Source organism: Lepisosteus oculatus, chromosome 14 (assembly GCF_040954835.1).
Source record: "Lepisosteus oculatus isolate fLepOcu1 chromosome 14, fLepOcu1.hap2, whole genome shotgun sequence".
NCBI classification, from domain to species: Eukaryota; Metazoa; Chordata; class Actinopteri; order Semionotiformes; family Lepisosteidae; genus Lepisosteus; species Lepisosteus oculatus.
In genome coordinates this window covers 14,862,228-14,876,129 of record NC_090709.1, presented here as the reverse complement: position 1 = coordinate 14,876,129, position 13,902 = coordinate 14,862,228, and the positions used below count along the sequence as shown (strand labels likewise).

The following is a 13,902-nucleotide window of genomic DNA, read 5'->3' as shown; positions in this document are numbered from 1 at the left end:
GCGTGAGCGTTTTTTATTCTGATCATGAACAGTTTAACAAGTCCGCAAAGGATCGAGGAAAGGTTTATCGCCAGCTGAAAAGAGACACAGCGCTTCGGCTGTGGAGACTTGTTCGGCTGGCGTTCGGAGAGTCGCGTTTTTCAGAATTGTATTGAGATCGTTTTCCACAGAGCTCAGATGTCAAAGCACAGCAGCAGGTCTCCACAGCGATCCTCTATAGCGCCCTTTCTCCCGCAGCTCCGTCCTCATTGGAAGGAAGCAAAAGTGAAAGGCTGAAGTGAAATAGAGCGGGGACGAAGGCAGTGAAGAGAGAGAACGTGGGAAGAAGAGAAAAACGCAAGGGAAAAAAAGCAGCGTCGTAAAAGAGGTGACGGAGCTGTCCTCTCAATAAGAAGGGTGCCAGCGAGCCTTGCTCTTGCTTACGGCCACACCCCCTTGAGCACGCCTGATCTCATCTGATCTCGGAAGCTAAACAGGGATGGGCCTGGTTAGTACTTGGATGGGAGACCGCCTGGGAATACCAGGTACTGTAAGCTTTTAAGCGCAGGAGGCGCCCTATCCCCGCTCGCTGGCTCATTCCCCTGTTCACACGTGCAGTGCGGCTTGTCCGTCTGTTTATTTGTCAGCTTTGGTGAGACACGGGTGCTTGTGTATTAGCGTGAGCGTTTTTTATTCTGATCAGGAACAGTTTTACAAGTCCGCAAAGGATCGAGGAAAGGTTTATTGCCAGCTGAAAAGAGACACAGCGCTTCGGCTGTGGAGACTTGTTCGGCTGGCGTTCGGAGAGTCGCGTTTTTCAGAATTGTATTGAGATCGTTTTCCACAGAGCTCAGATGTCAAAGCACAGCAGCAGGTCTCCACAGCGATCCTCTATAGCGCCCTTTCTCCCGCAGCTCCGTCCTCATTGGAAGGAAGCAAAAGTGAAAGGCTGAAGTGAAATAGAGCGGGGACGAAGGCAGTGAAGAGAGAGAACGTGGGAAGAAGAGAAAAATGCAAGGGAAAAAAAGCAGCGTCGTAAAAGAGGTGACGGAGCTGTCCTCTCAATAAGAAGGGTGCCAGCGAGCCTTGCTCTCGCTTACGGCCACACCCCCTTGAGCACGCCTGATCTCATCTGATCTCGGAAGCTAAACAGGGATGGGCCTGGTTAGTACTTGGATGGGAGACCGCCTGGGAATACCAGGTGCTGTAAGCTTTTAAGCGCAGGAGGCGCCCTATCCCCGCTCGCTCGCTCATTCCCCTGTTCACACGTGCAGTGCGGCTTGTCCGTCTGTTTATTTGTCAGCTTTGGCGAGACACGGGTGCTTGTGTATTAGCGTGAGCGTTTTTTATTCTGATCAGGAACAGTTTAACAAGTCCGCAAAGGATCGAGGAAAGGTTTATCGCCAGCTGAAAAGAGACACAGCGCTTCGGCTGTGGAGACTTGTTCGGCTGGCGTTCGGAGAGTCGCGTTTTTCAGAATTGTATTGAGATCGTTTTCCACAGAGCTCAGATGTCAAAGCACAGCAGCAGCTCTCCACAGTGATCCTCTATAGCGCCCTTTCTCCCGCAGCTCCGTCCTCATTGGAAGGAAGCAAGAGTGAAAGGCTGAAGTGAAATAGAGCGGGGACGAAGGCAGTGAAGAGAGAGAACGTGGGAAGAAGAGAAAAACGCAAGGGAAAAAAAGCAGCGTCGTAAAAGAGGTGACGGAGCTGTCCTCTCAATAAGAAGGGTGCCAGCGAGCCTTGCTCTCGCTTATGGCCACACCCCCTTGAGCACGCCTGATCTCGTCTGATCTCGGAAGCTAAACAGGGATGGGCCTGGTTAGTACTTGGATGGGAGACCGCCTGGGAATACCAGGTGCTGTAAGCTTTTAAGCGCAGGAGGCGCCCTATCCCCGCTCGCTCGCTCATTCCCCTGTTCACACGTGCAGTGCAGCTTGTCCGTCTGTTTATTTGTCAGCTTTGGCGAGACACGGGTGCTTGTGTATTAGCGTGAGCGTTTTTTATTCTGATCAGGAACAGTTTTACAAGTCCGCAAAGGATCGAGGAAAGGTTTATCGCCAGCTGAAAAGAGACACAGCGCTTCGGCTGTGGAGACTTGTTCGGCTGGCGTTCGGAGAGTCGCGTTTTTCAGAATTGTATTGAGATCGTTTTCCACAGAGCTCAGATGTCAAAGCACAGCAGCAGCTCTCCACAGCAATCCTCTATAGCGCCCTTTCTCCCGCAGCTCCGTCCTCATTGGAAGGAAGCAAAAGTGAAAGGCTGAAGTGAAATAGAGCGGGGACGAAGGCAGTGAAGAGAGAGAACGTGGGAAGAAGAGAAAAACGCAAGGGAAAAAAAGCAGCGTCGTAAAAGAGGTGACGGAGCTGTCCTCTCAATAAGAAGGGTGCCAGCGAGCCTTGCTCTCGCTTACGGCCACACCCCCTTGAGCACGCCTGATCTCGTCTGATCTCGGAAGCTAAACAGGGATGGGCCTGGTTAGTACTTGGATGGGAGACCGCCTGGGAATACCAGGTGCTGTAAGCTTTTAAGCGCAGGAGGCGCCCTATCCCCGCTCGCTCGCTCATTCCCCTGTTCACACGTGCAGTGCGGCTTGTCCGTCTGTTAATTTGTCAGCTTTGGCGAGACACGGGTGCTTGTGTATTAGCGTGAGCGTTTTTTATTCTGATCAGGAACAGTTTTACAAGTCCGCAAAGGATCGAGGAAAGGTTTATCGCCAGCTGAAAAGAGACACAGCGCTTCGGCTGTGGAGACTTGTTCGGCTGGCGTTCGGAGAGTCGCGTTTTTCAGAATTGTATTGAGATCGTTTTCCACAGAGCTCAGATGTCAAAGCACAGCAGCAGCTCTCCACAGCGATCCTCTATAGCGCCCTTTCTCCCGCAGCTCCGTCCTCATTGGAAGGAAGCAAGAGTGAAAGGCTGAAGTGAAATAGAGCGGGGACGAAGGCAGTGAAGAGAGAGAACGTGGGAAGAAGAGAAAAACGCAAGGGAAGAAAAGCAGCGTCGTAAAAGAGGTGACGGAGCTGTCCTCTCAATAAGAAGGGTGCAAGCGAGCCTTGCTCTCGCTTACGGCCACACCCCCCTTGAGCACGCCTGATCTCGTCTGATCTCGGAAGCTAAACAGGGATGGGCCTGGTTAGTACTTGGATGGGAGACCGCCTGGGAATACCAGGTGCTGTAAGCTTTTAAGCGCAGGAGGCGCCCTATCCCCGCTCGCTCGCTCATTCCCCTGTTCACACGTGCAGTGCGGCTTGTCCGTCTGTTTATTTGTCAGCTTTGGCGAGACACGGGTGCTTGTGTATTAGCATGAGCGTTTTTTATTCTGATCAGGAACAGTTTTACAAGTCCGCAAAGGATCGAGGAAAGGTTTATCGCCAGCTGGAAAGAGACACAGCGCTTCGGCTGTGGAGACTTGTTCGGCTGGCGTTCGGAGAGTCGCGTTTTTCAGAATTGTATTGAGATCGTTTTCCACAGAGCTCAGATGTCAAAGCACAGCAGCAGCTCTCCACAGCGATCCTCTATAGCGCCCTTTCTCCCGCAGCTCCGTCCTCATTGGAAGGAAGCAAAAGTGAAAGGCTGAAGTGAAATAGAGCGGGGACGAAGGCAGTGAAGAGAGAGAACGTGGGAAGAAGAGAAAAACGCAAGGGAAAAAAAGCAGCGTTGTAAAAGAGGTGACGGAGCTGTCCTCTCAATAAGAAGGGTGCCAGCGAGCCTTGCTCTCGCTTACGGCCACACCCCCTTGAGCACGCCTGATCTCGTCTGATCTCGGAAGCTAAACAGGAATGGGCCTGGTTAGTACTTGGATGGGAGACCGCCTGGGAATACCAGGTGCTGTAAGCTTTTAAGCGCAGGAGGCGCCCTATCCCCGCTCGCTCGCTCATTCCCCTGTTCACACGTGCAGTGCGGCTTGTCCGTCTGTTTATTTGTCAGCTTTGGCGAGACACGTGTGCTTGTGTATTAGCGTGAGCGTTTTTTATTCTGATCAGGAACAGTTTAACAAGTCCGCAAAGAATCGAGGAAAGGTTTATCGCCAGCTGAAAAGAGACACAGCGCTTCGGCTGTGGAGACTTGTTCGGCTGGCGTTCGGAGAGTCGCGTTTTTCAGAATTGTATTGAGATCGTTTTCCACAGAGCTCAGATGTCAAAGCACAGCAGCAGCTCTCCACAGCGATCCTCTATAGCGCCCTTTCTCCCGCAGCTCCGTCCTCATTGGAAGGAAGCAAGAGTGAAAGGCTGAAGTGAAATAGAGCGGGGACGAAGGCAGTGAAGAGAGAGAACGTGGGAAGAAGAGAAAAACGCAAGAGAAAAAAAGCAGCGTCGTAAAAGAGGTGACGGAGCTGTCCTCTCAATAAGAAGGGTGCCAGCGAGCCTTGCGCTCGCTTACGGCCACACCCCCTTGAGCACGCCTGATCTCGTCTGATCTCGGAAGCTAAACAGGGATGGGCCTGGTTAGTACTTGGATGGGAGACCGCCTGGGAATACCAGGTGCTGTAAGCTTTTAAGCGCAGGAGGCGCCCTATCCCCGCTCGCTCATTCCCCTGTTCACACGTGCAGTGCGGCTTGTCCGTCTGTTTATTTGTCAGCTTTGGCGAGACACGGGTGCTTGTGTATTAGCGTGAGCGTTTTTTATTCTGATCAGGAACAGTTTTACAAGTCCGCAAAGGATCGAGGAAAGGTTTATCGCCAGCTGAAAAGAGACACAGCGCTTCGGCTGTGGAGACTTGTTCGGCTGGCGTTCGGAGAGTCGCGTTTTTCAGAATTGTATTGAGATCGTTTTCCACAGAGCTCAGATGTCAAAGCACAGCAGCAGCTCTCCACAGCGATCCTCTATAGCGCCCTTTCTCCCGCAGCTCCGTCCTCATTGGAAGGAAGCAAGAGTGAAAGGCTGAAGTGAAATAGAGCGGGGACGAAGGCAGTGAAGAGAGAGAACGTGGGAAGAAGAGAAAAACGCAAGAGAAAAAAAGCAGCGTCGTAAAAGAGGTGACGGAGCTGTCCTCTCAATAAGAAGGGTGCCAGCGAGCCTTGCGCTCGCTTACGGCCACACCCCCTTGAGCACGCCTGATCTCGTCTGATCTCGGAAGCTAAACAGGGATGGGCCTGGTTAGTACTTGGATGGGAGACCGCCTGGGAATACCAGGTGCTGTAAGCTTTTAAGCGCAGGAGGCGCCCTATCCCCGCTCGCTCGCTCATTCCCCTGTTCACACGTGCAGTGCGGCTTGTCCGTCTGTTTATTTGTCAGCTTTGGCGAGACACGTGTGCTTGTGTATTAGCGTGAGCGTTTTTTATTCTGATCAGGAACAGTTTAACAAGTCCGCAAAGGATCGAGGAAAGGTTTATCGCCAGCTGAAAAGAGACACAGCGCTTCGGCTGTGGAGACTTGTTCGGCTGGCGTTCGGGGAATCGCGTTTTTCAGAATTGTATTGAGATCGTTTTCCACAGAGCTCAGATGTCAAAGCACAGCAGCAGCTCTCCACAGCGATCCTCTATAGCGCCCTTTCTCCCGCAGCTCCGTCCTCATTGGAAGGAAGCAAAAGTGAAAGGCTGAAGTGAAATAGAGCGGGGACGAAGGCAGTGAAGAGAGAGAACGTGGGAAGAAGAGAAAAACGCAAGGGAAAAAAAGCAGCGTCTTAAAAGAGGTGACGGAGCTGTCCTCTCAATAAGAAGGGTGCCAGCGAGCATTGCTCTTGCTTACGGCCACACCCCCTTGAGCACGCCTGATCTCGTCTGATCTCGGAAGCTAAACAGGGATGGGCCTGGTTAGTACTTGGATGGGAGACCGCCTGGGAATACCAGGTGCTGTAAGCTTTTCAGCGCAGGAGGCGCCCTATCCCCGCTCGCTCGCTCATTCCCCTGTTCACACGTGCAGTGCGGCTTGTCCGTCTGTTTATTTGTCAGCTTTGGCGAGACACGGGTGCTTGTGTATTAGCGTGAGCGTTTTTCATTCTGATCAGGAACAGTTTTACAAGTCCGCAAAGGATCGAGGAAAGGTTTATCGCCAGCTGAAAAGATACACAGCGCTTCGGCTGTGGAGACTTGTTCGGCTGGCGTTCGGAGAGTCGCGTTTTTCAGAATTGTATTGAGATCGTTTTCCACAGAGCTCAGATGTCAAAGCACAGCAGCAGCTCTCCACAGCGATCCTCTATAGCGCCCTTTCTCCCGCAGCTCCGTCCTCATTGGAAGGAAGCAAGAGTGAAAGGCTGAAGTGAAATAGAGCGGGGACGAAGGCAGTGAAGAGAGAGAACGTGGGAAGAAGAGAAAAACGCAAGGGAAAAAAAGCAGCGTCGTAAAAGAGGTGACGGAGCTGTCCTCTCAATAAGAAGGGTGCCAGCGAGCCTTGCTCTCGCTTACGGCCACACCCCCTTGAGCACGCCTGATCTCGTCTGATCTCGGAAGCTAAACAGGGATGGGCCTGGTTAGTACTTGGATGGGAGACCGCCTGGGAATACCAGGTGCTGTAAGCTTTTAAGCGCAGGAGGCGCCCTATCCCCGCTCGCTCATTCCCCTGTTCACACGTGCAGTGCGGCTTGTCCGTCTGTTTATTTGTCAGCTTTGGCGAGACACGGGTGCTTGTGTATTAGCGTGAGCGTTTTTTATTCTGATCAGGAACAGTTTTACAAGTCCGCAAAGGATCGAGGAAAGGTTTATCGCCAGCTGAAAAGAGACACAGCGCTTCGGCTGTGGAGACTTGTTCGGCTGGCGTTCGGAGAGTCGCGTTTTTCAGAATTGTATTGAGATCGTTTTCCACAGAGCTCAGATGTCAAAGCACAGCAGCAGCTCTCCACAGCGATCCTCTATAGCGCCCTTTCTCCCGCAGCTCCGTCCTCATTGGAAGGAAGCAAGAGTGAAAGGCTGAAGTGAAATAGAGCGGGGACGAAGGCAGTGAAGAGAGAGAACGTGGGAAGAAGAGAAAAACGCAAGAGAAAAAAAGCAGCGTCGTAAAAGAGGTGACGGAGCTGTCCTCTCAATAAGAAGGGTGCCAGCGAGCCTTGCGCTCGCTTATGGCCACACCCCCTTGAGCACGCCTGATCTCGTCTGATCTCGGAAGCTAAACAGGGATGGGCCTGGTTAGTACTTGGATGGGAGACCGCCTGGGAATACCAGGTGCTGTAAGCTTTTAAGCGCAGGAGGCGCCCTATCCCCGCTCGCTCGCTCATTCCCCTGTTCACACGTGCAGTGCGGCTTGTCCGTCTGTTTATTTGTCAGCTTTGGCGAGACACGTGTGCTTGTGTATTAGCGTGAGCGTTTTTTATTCTGATCAGGAACAGTTTAACAAGTCCGCAAAGGATCGAGGAAAGGTTTATCGCCAGCTGAAAAGAGACACAGCGCTTCGGCTGTGGAGACTTGTTCGGCTGGCGTTCGGGGAATCGCGTTTTTCAGAATTGTATTGAGATCGTTTTCCACAGAGCTCAGATGTCAAAGCACAGCAGCAGCTCTCCACAGCGATCCTCTATAGCGCCCTTTCTCCCGCAGCTCCGTCCTCATTGGAAGGAAGCAAAAGTGAAAGGCTGAAGTGAAATAGAGCGGGGACGAAGGCAGTGAAGAGAGAGAACGTGGGAAGAAGAGAAAAACGCAAGGGAAAAAAAGCAGCGTCTTAAAAGAGGTGACGGAGCTGTCCTCTCAATAAGAAGGGTGCCAGCGAGCATTGCTCTTGCTTACGGCCACACCCCCTTGAGCACGCCTGATCTCGTCTGATCTCGGAAGCTAAACAGGGATGGGCCTGGTTAGTACTTGGATGGGAGACCGCCTGGGAATACCAGGTGCTGTAAGCTTTTCAGCGCAGGAGGCGCCCTATCCCCGCTCGCTCGCTCATTCCCCTGTTCACACGTGCAGTGCGGCTTGTCCGTCTGTTTATTTGTCAGCTTTGGCGAGACACGGGTGCTTGTGTATTAGCGTGAGCGTTTTTTATTCTGATCAGGAACAGTTTTACAAGTCCGCAAAGGATCGAGGAAAGGTTTATCGCCAGCTGAAAAGATACACAGCGCTTCGGCTGTGGAGACTTGTTCGGCTGGCGTTCGGAGAGTCGCGTTTTTCAGAATTGTATTGAGATCGTTTTCCACAGAGCTCAGATGTCAAAGCACAGCAGCAGCTCTCCACAGCGATCCTCTATAGCGCCCTTTCTCCCGCAGCTCCGTCCTCATTGGAAGGAAGCAAGAGTGAAAGGCTGAAGTGAAATAGAGCGGGGACGAAGGCAGTGAAGAGAGAGAACGTGGGAAGAAGAGAAAAACGCAAGGGAAAAAAAGCAGCGTTGTAAAAGAGGTGACGGAGCTGTCCTCTCAATAAGAAGGGTGCCAGCGAGCCTTGCTCTCGCTTACGGCCACACCCCCTTGAGCATGCCTGATCTCGTCTGATCTCGGAAGCTAAACAGGGATGGGCCTGGTTAGTACTTGGATGGGAGACCGCCTGGGAATACCAGGTGCTGTAAGCTTTTAAGCGCAGGAGGCGCCCTATCCCCGCTCGCTCGCTCATTCCCCTGTTCACACGTGCAGTGCGGCTTGTCCGTCTGTTTATTTGTCAGCTTTGGCGAGACACGGGTGCTTGTGTATTAGCGTGAGCGTTTTTTATTCTGATCAGGAACAGTTTAACAAGTCCGCAAAGGATCGAGGAAAGGTTTATCGCCAGCTGAAAAGAGACACAGCGCTTCGGCTGTGGAGACTTGTTCGGCTGGCGTTCGGAGAGTCGCGTTTTTCAGAATTGTATTGAGATCGTTTTCCACAGAGCTCAGATGTCAAAGCACAGCAGCAGCTCTCCACAGCGATCCTCTATAGCGCCCTTTCTCCCGCAGCTCCGTCCTCATTGGAAGGAAGCAAGAGTGAAAGGCTGAAGTGAAATAGAGTGGGGACGAAGGCAATGAAGAGAGAGAACGTGGGAAGAAGAGAAAAACGCAAGGGAAAAAAAGCAGCGTCGTAAAAGAGGTGACGGAGCTGTCCTCTCAATAAGAAGGGTGCCAGCGAGCCTTGTTCTCGCTTACGGCCACACCCCCTTGAGCACGCCTGATTTCGTCTGATCTCGAAAGCTAAACAGGGTTGGGTCTGGTTAGTACTTGGATGGGAGACCGCCTGGGAATACCAGGTGCTGCAAGCTTTAAAGCGCAGGAGGCGCCCTATCCCCGCTCGCTCGCTCATTCCCCTGTTCACACGTGCAGTGCGGCTTGTCCGTCTGTTTATTTGTCAGCTTTGGCGAGACACGGGTGCTTGTGTATTAGCGTGAGCGTTTTTTATTCTGATCAGGAACAGTTTAACAAGTCCGCAAAGGATCGAGGAAAGGTTTATCGCCAGCTGAAAAGAGACACAGCGCTTCGGCTGTGGAGACTTGTTCGGCTGGCGTTCGGAGAGTCGCGTTTTTCAGAATTGTATTGAGATCGTTTTCCACAGAGCTCAGATGTCAAAGCACAGCAGCAGCTCTCCACAGCGATCCTCTATAGCGCCCTTTCTCCCGCAGCTCCGTCCTCATTGGAAGGAAGCAAGAGTGAAAGGCTGAAGTGAAATAGAGCGGGGACGAAGGCAGTGAAGAGAGAGAACGTGGGAAGAAGAGAAAAACGCAAGGGAAAAAAAGCAGCGTCGTAAAAGAGGTGACGGAGCTGTCCTCTCAATAAGAAGGGTGCCAGCGAGCCTTGCTCTTGCTTACGGCCACACCCCCTTGAGCACGCCTGATCTCGTCTGATCTCGGAAGCTAAACAGGGATGGGCCTGGTTAGTACTTGGATGGGAGACCACCTGGGAATACCAGGTGCTGTAAGCTTTTAAGCGCAGGAGGCGCCCTATCCCCGCTCCCTCGTTCATTCCCCTGTTCACACATGCAGTGCGGCTTGTCCGTCTGTTTGTCAGCTTTGGCGAGACACGGGTGATTGTTTATTAGCGTGAGCGTTTTTTATTCTGATCAGGAACAGTTTAACAAGTCCGCAAAGGATCGAGGAAAGGTTTATCGCCAGCTGAAAAGAGACACAGCGCTTCGGCTGTGGAGACTTGTTCGGCTGGCGTTCGGGGAATCGCGTTTTTCAGAATTGTATTGAGATCGTTTTCCACAGAGCTCAGATGTCAAAGCACAGCAGCAGCTCTCCACAGCGATCCTCTATAGCGCCCTTTCTCCCGCAGCTCCGTCCTCATTGGAAGGAAGCAAAAGTGAAAGGCTGAAGTGAAATAGAGCGGGGACGAAGGCAGTGAAGAGAGAGAACGTGGGAAGAAGAGAAAAACGCAAGGGAAAAAAAGCAGCGTCTTAAAAGAGGTGACGGAGCTGTCCTCTCAATAAGAAGGGTGCCAGCGAGCATTGCTCTTGCTTACGGCCACACCCCCTTGAGCACGCCTGATCTCGTCTGATCTCGGAAGCTAAACAGGGATGGGCCTGGTTAGTACTTGGATGGGAGACCGCCTGGGAATACCAGGTGCTGTAAGCTTTTCAGCGCAGGAGGCGCCCTATCCCCGCTCGCTCGCTCATTCCCCTGTTCACACGTGCAGTGCGGCTTGTCCATCTGTTTATTTGTCAGCTTTGGCGAGACACGGGTGCTTGTGTATTAGCGTGAGCGTTTTTTATTCTGATCAGGAACAGTTTTACAAGTCCGCAAAGGATCGAGGAAAGGTTTATCGCCAGCTGAAAAGATACACAGCGCTTCGGCTGTGGAGACTTGTTCGGCTGGCGTTCGGAGAGTCGCGTTTTTCAGAATTGTATTGAGATCGTTTTCCACAGAGCTCAGATGTCAAAGCACAGCAGCAGCTCTCCACAGCGATCCTCTATAGCGCCCTTTCTCCCGCAGCTCCGTCCTCATTGGAAGGAAGCAAGAGTGAAAGGCTGAAGTGAAATAGAGCGGGGACGAAGGCAGTGAAGAGAGAGAACGTGGGAAGAAGAGAAAAACGCAAGGGAAAAAAAGCAGCGTCGTAAAAGAGGTGACGGAGCTGTCCTCTCAATAAGAAGGGTGCCAGCGAGCCTTGCTCTCGCTTACGGCCACACCCCCTTGAGCACGCCTGATCTCGTCTGATCTCGGAAGCTAAACAGGGATGGGCCTGGTTAGTACTTGGATGGGAGACCGCCTGGGAATACCAGGTGCTGTAAGCTTTTAAGCGCAGGAGGCGCCCTATCCCTGCTCGCTCGCTCATTCCCCTGTTCACACGTGCAGTGCGGCTTGTCCGTCTGTTTATTTGTCAGCTTTGGCGAGACACGGGTGCTTGTGTATTAGCGTGAGCGTTTTTTATTCTGATCAGGAACAGTTTAACAAGTCCGCAAAGGATCGAGGAAAGGTTTATCGCCAGCTGAAAAGAGACACAGCGCTTCGGCTGTGGAGACTTGTTCGGCTGGCGTTCGGAGAGTCGCGTTTTTCAGAATTGTATTGAGATCGTTTTCCACAGAGCTCAGATGTCAAAGCACAGCAGCAGCTCTCCACAGCGATCCTCTATAGCGCCCTTTCTCCCGCAGCTCCGTCCTCATTGGAAGGAAGCAAGAGTGAAAGGCTGAAGTGAAATAGAGCGGGGACGAAGGCAGTGAAGAGAGAGAACGTGGGAAGAAGAGAAAAACGCAAGGGAAAAAAAGCAGCGTCGTAAAAGAGGTGACGGAGCTGTCCTCTCAATAAGAAGAGTGCCAGCGAGCCTTGCTCTCGCTTATGGCCACACCCCCTTGAGCACGCCTGATCTCGTCTGATCTCGGAAGCTAAACAGGGATGGGCCTGGTTAGTACTTGGATGGGAGACCGCCTGGGAATACCAGGTGCTGTAAGCTTTTAAGCGCAGGAGGCGCCCTATCCCCGCTCGCTCGCTCATTCCCCTGTTCACACGTGCAGTGCGGCTTGTCCGTCTGTTTATTTGTCAGCTTTGGCGAGACACGGGTGCTTGTGTATTAGCGTGAGCGTTTTTTATTCTGATCATGAACAGTTTAACAAGTCCGCAAAGGATCGAGGAAAGGTTTATCGCCAGCTGAAAAGAGACACAGCGCTTCGGCTGTGGAGACTTTATTAATAAGGCCCCTCAGTAGTTGAGATCTCTGTTATTCCCATCTAGAAACATGCAATCAGCATGTTATTGCTGAAGCAATAGTCACAACATTATTCCACACCTGGGTGAGATGCGGGTTATGATGACAGTCATGCTTTCTACACCTTATACTGAGCTCAGAAATGGACCAAGCGGACATCTCACGAGCAGATCCCTCCGCGTATAAGAAAGGCAACTTGTCTCAGCAAAAATACAAAAAGGCAAAAACCCCACACTTGGAATGCAAACCTACCCTAAAAAGGAAACACGGTTTTAAAACGAACTTGATTTTCCCCTGGAGAAACCTTTTTATGGACACACATCGCATCTATTACACATGTAGAACTAAATATAAAGATAAAACTTAATATAAGAAGTCATGACATATCACACATGACGAAGTCTGGTCCAGAATAAACAGTTTACACTGACCCACCTTTATTTACCCTGGTCACTCACTTCTATTAACTGTTTAACTGGGTAACAAATTAATATTTGTTTCAATTTGGGATCTACACCTGGGAGCCCTGAAATGTTGGCCAGAGGGGAGAAGCTGATATTCAGACGTGAGAATATATTAAAATAAAGGATCTGATGTTGTTTTTCACCTGTCTAATCAAAGCTTGTTCAAAAATTATCTGATTATAGGACACACGAGTTTATAATCATACTCATTCCACTTTTTAACCCCGTATATATGCACAATATGAAACGTATATACACTAAATCTCACGTGTGACTCCCATAATATACATTTCTTTACGAAAATTAGGAACACTTACTACAATTATCAACCCCCCATGACGAGGCAATATTTCATACCTTTGTTTCTTTGTGGGTTCAAAGTTCTGTCCTGTCGTTTCACACGTAATGTTTTGGTAGTTATCTCAATTTTCCTTTGCAATTATCTCCAAGATCATCATCAACTTTTTGTAAAACGCTATGCACAACTGATATTTAAAGAAAGTCCTGTACCAAAACGTCTTCGTAGGGAAAGACAACTTTTTTTTCCTTACGTTAGTCGCTACACGGTTACTCAAAAAATCCATTCACCGCCTTTAAAAAAAAGTTTCGTTTTTTATTGTGGTTCACTGACATTTCTGTCACAATTCTGAGGGACCCCAAATAAAATTCACTTGCCGGTATAAAGACGCCGGCGAGGATAAGACAGGTATCGAGCCACCTGCGTATCTAGCGGACGTTTAAAATAAAAAAAATGGCGTGTAATGTTGCGAAGGGCTACTGTTTTTTTTTAATAGTTTGTCGATTGTAAGGGACGTGGGCCGCGACAGAAATACTGGACGGGGTGGGAAAAGGTTTATTGATGGTTTATTGTACCGCAACGGTCACAATTGACTCACCAGCAAAGATGGCACCGAGGCCACATCGACTCCCTCCCGCCCTGCCTCTCACCGAAGCTCGAGCTGCGGAGCGCGACGCCAAACCGCCGATCCACGGTCGCGGGCGCCGGACATAGACGTCATAAACCCTTCCGAGGCGCAGGAATTATAGATCACTGTAGTTTCTTCTGGACCCGGGTTAGGGACAGTGTGCCCTCCGTGAGAGTCTTCTGAGGAAGCCAGTGACTCATGGGTGTCCAGGCTTGGTACCATCTGTCCATCACAGGACACACAGACACACACACTCACACACCCTGGACAGGACACCAGTCCATCACAGGACACACACACACTCACTCACACACCCTGGACAGGACACCAGTCCATCACAGGACATACACACACCCTAGATAGGACACCAGTCCATCACAGGACACACACACTCACACACCCTGGACAGGACACCAGTCACTCACAGGATACACACACACACTCACACACCCTGAACAGGACACCAGTCCCTCACAGGACACACACACACAACCTGGATAGGACACCAGTCCCTCACAGGACACTCAGACACACACACTCACACACCCTGGACAGGAACCAGTCCATCACATGACAAACACAC

At 51.1% G+C, this 13,902-nt stretch overlaps 17 non-coding genes and 1 pseudogene across 17 annotated transcripts; all 18 read left to right on the top strand.

Annotated features, from left to right (window-relative positions):
• Nucleotides 1-417: 417 nt before the first annotated feature.
• LOC138245030 (5S ribosomal RNA) lies at nucleotides 418-536 on the top strand. Its single transcript, XR_011193646.1, has one exon. It is a non-coding gene; the product is annotated as a 5S ribosomal RNA (ribosomal RNA).
• A 537-nt stretch (nucleotides 537-1,073) lies between these two features.
• LOC138216206 (5S ribosomal RNA) lies at nucleotides 1,074-1,192 on the top strand. The gene has a single exon (XR_011179918.1). It is a non-coding gene; the product is annotated as a 5S ribosomal RNA (ribosomal RNA).
• Nucleotides 1,193-1,729: 537 nt separating this feature from the next.
• Nucleotides 1,730-1,848, top strand: LOC138245106 (5S ribosomal RNA). Its single transcript, XR_011193720.1, has one exon. It is a non-coding gene; the product is annotated as a 5S ribosomal RNA (ribosomal RNA).
• Nucleotides 1,849-2,385: 537 nt separating this feature from the next.
• Nucleotides 2,386-2,504, top strand: LOC138243613 (5S ribosomal RNA). The gene has a single exon (XR_011192268.1). It is a non-coding gene; the product is annotated as a 5S ribosomal RNA (ribosomal RNA).
• A 537-nt stretch (nucleotides 2,505-3,041) lies between these two features.
• LOC138216314 (5S ribosomal RNA) lies at nucleotides 3,042-3,161 on the top strand. The gene has a single exon (XR_011180025.1). It is a non-coding gene; the product is annotated as a 5S ribosomal RNA (ribosomal RNA).
• Nucleotides 3,162-3,698: 537 nt separating this feature from the next.
• On the top strand, nucleotides 3,699-3,817 carry LOC138216906 (5S ribosomal RNA). The gene has a single exon (XR_011180619.1). It is a non-coding gene; the product is annotated as a 5S ribosomal RNA (ribosomal RNA).
• Nucleotides 3,818-4,354: 537 nt separating this feature from the next.
• On the top strand, nucleotides 4,355-4,473 carry LOC138243602 (5S ribosomal RNA). The gene has a single exon (XR_011192257.1). It is a non-coding gene; the product is annotated as a 5S ribosomal RNA (ribosomal RNA).
• A 533-nt stretch (nucleotides 4,474-5,006) lies between these two features.
• On the top strand, nucleotides 5,007-5,125 carry LOC138243591 (5S ribosomal RNA). The gene has a single exon (XR_011192246.1). It is a non-coding gene; the product is annotated as a 5S ribosomal RNA (ribosomal RNA).
• A 537-nt stretch (nucleotides 5,126-5,662) lies between these two features.
• LOC138243580 (5S ribosomal RNA) lies at nucleotides 5,663-5,781 on the top strand. Its single transcript, XR_011192235.1, has one exon. It is a non-coding gene; the product is annotated as a 5S ribosomal RNA (ribosomal RNA).
• Nucleotides 5,782-6,318: 537 nt separating this feature from the next.
• Nucleotides 6,319-6,437, top strand: LOC138243569 (5S ribosomal RNA). The gene has a single exon (XR_011192224.1). It is a non-coding gene; the product is annotated as a 5S ribosomal RNA (ribosomal RNA).
• A 533-nt stretch (nucleotides 6,438-6,970) lies between these two features.
• LOC138245105 (5S ribosomal RNA) lies at nucleotides 6,971-7,089 on the top strand. The gene has a single exon (XR_011193719.1). It is a non-coding gene; the product is annotated as a 5S ribosomal RNA (ribosomal RNA).
• A 537-nt stretch (nucleotides 7,090-7,626) lies between these two features.
• On the top strand, nucleotides 7,627-7,745 carry LOC138243558 (5S ribosomal RNA). The gene has a single exon (XR_011192213.1). It is a non-coding gene; the product is annotated as a 5S ribosomal RNA (ribosomal RNA).
• A 537-nt stretch (nucleotides 7,746-8,282) lies between these two features.
• LOC138245487 (5S ribosomal RNA) lies at nucleotides 8,283-8,401 on the top strand. The gene has a single exon (XR_011194097.1). It is a non-coding gene; the product is annotated as a 5S ribosomal RNA (ribosomal RNA).
• Nucleotides 8,402-8,938: 537 nt separating this feature from the next.
• Nucleotides 8,939-9,057, top strand: LOC138218562 (5S ribosomal RNA; annotated as a pseudogene).
• A 537-nt stretch (nucleotides 9,058-9,594) lies between these two features.
• LOC138218523 (5S ribosomal RNA) lies at nucleotides 9,595-9,713 on the top strand. Its single transcript, XR_011181513.1, has one exon. It is a non-coding gene; the product is annotated as a 5S ribosomal RNA (ribosomal RNA).
• Nucleotides 9,714-10,246: 533 nt separating this feature from the next.
• Nucleotides 10,247-10,365, top strand: LOC138243547 (5S ribosomal RNA). Its single transcript, XR_011192202.1, has one exon. It is a non-coding gene; the product is annotated as a 5S ribosomal RNA (ribosomal RNA).
• Nucleotides 10,366-10,902: 537 nt separating this feature from the next.
• On the top strand, nucleotides 10,903-11,021 carry LOC138243536 (5S ribosomal RNA). Its single transcript, XR_011192191.1, has one exon. It is a non-coding gene; the product is annotated as a 5S ribosomal RNA (ribosomal RNA).
• Nucleotides 11,022-11,558: 537 nt separating this feature from the next.
• LOC138245103 (5S ribosomal RNA) lies at nucleotides 11,559-11,677 on the top strand. Its single transcript, XR_011193718.1, has one exon. It is a non-coding gene; the product is annotated as a 5S ribosomal RNA (ribosomal RNA).
• The last annotated feature ends 2,225 nt before the right edge of the window (nucleotides 11,678-13,902 follow it).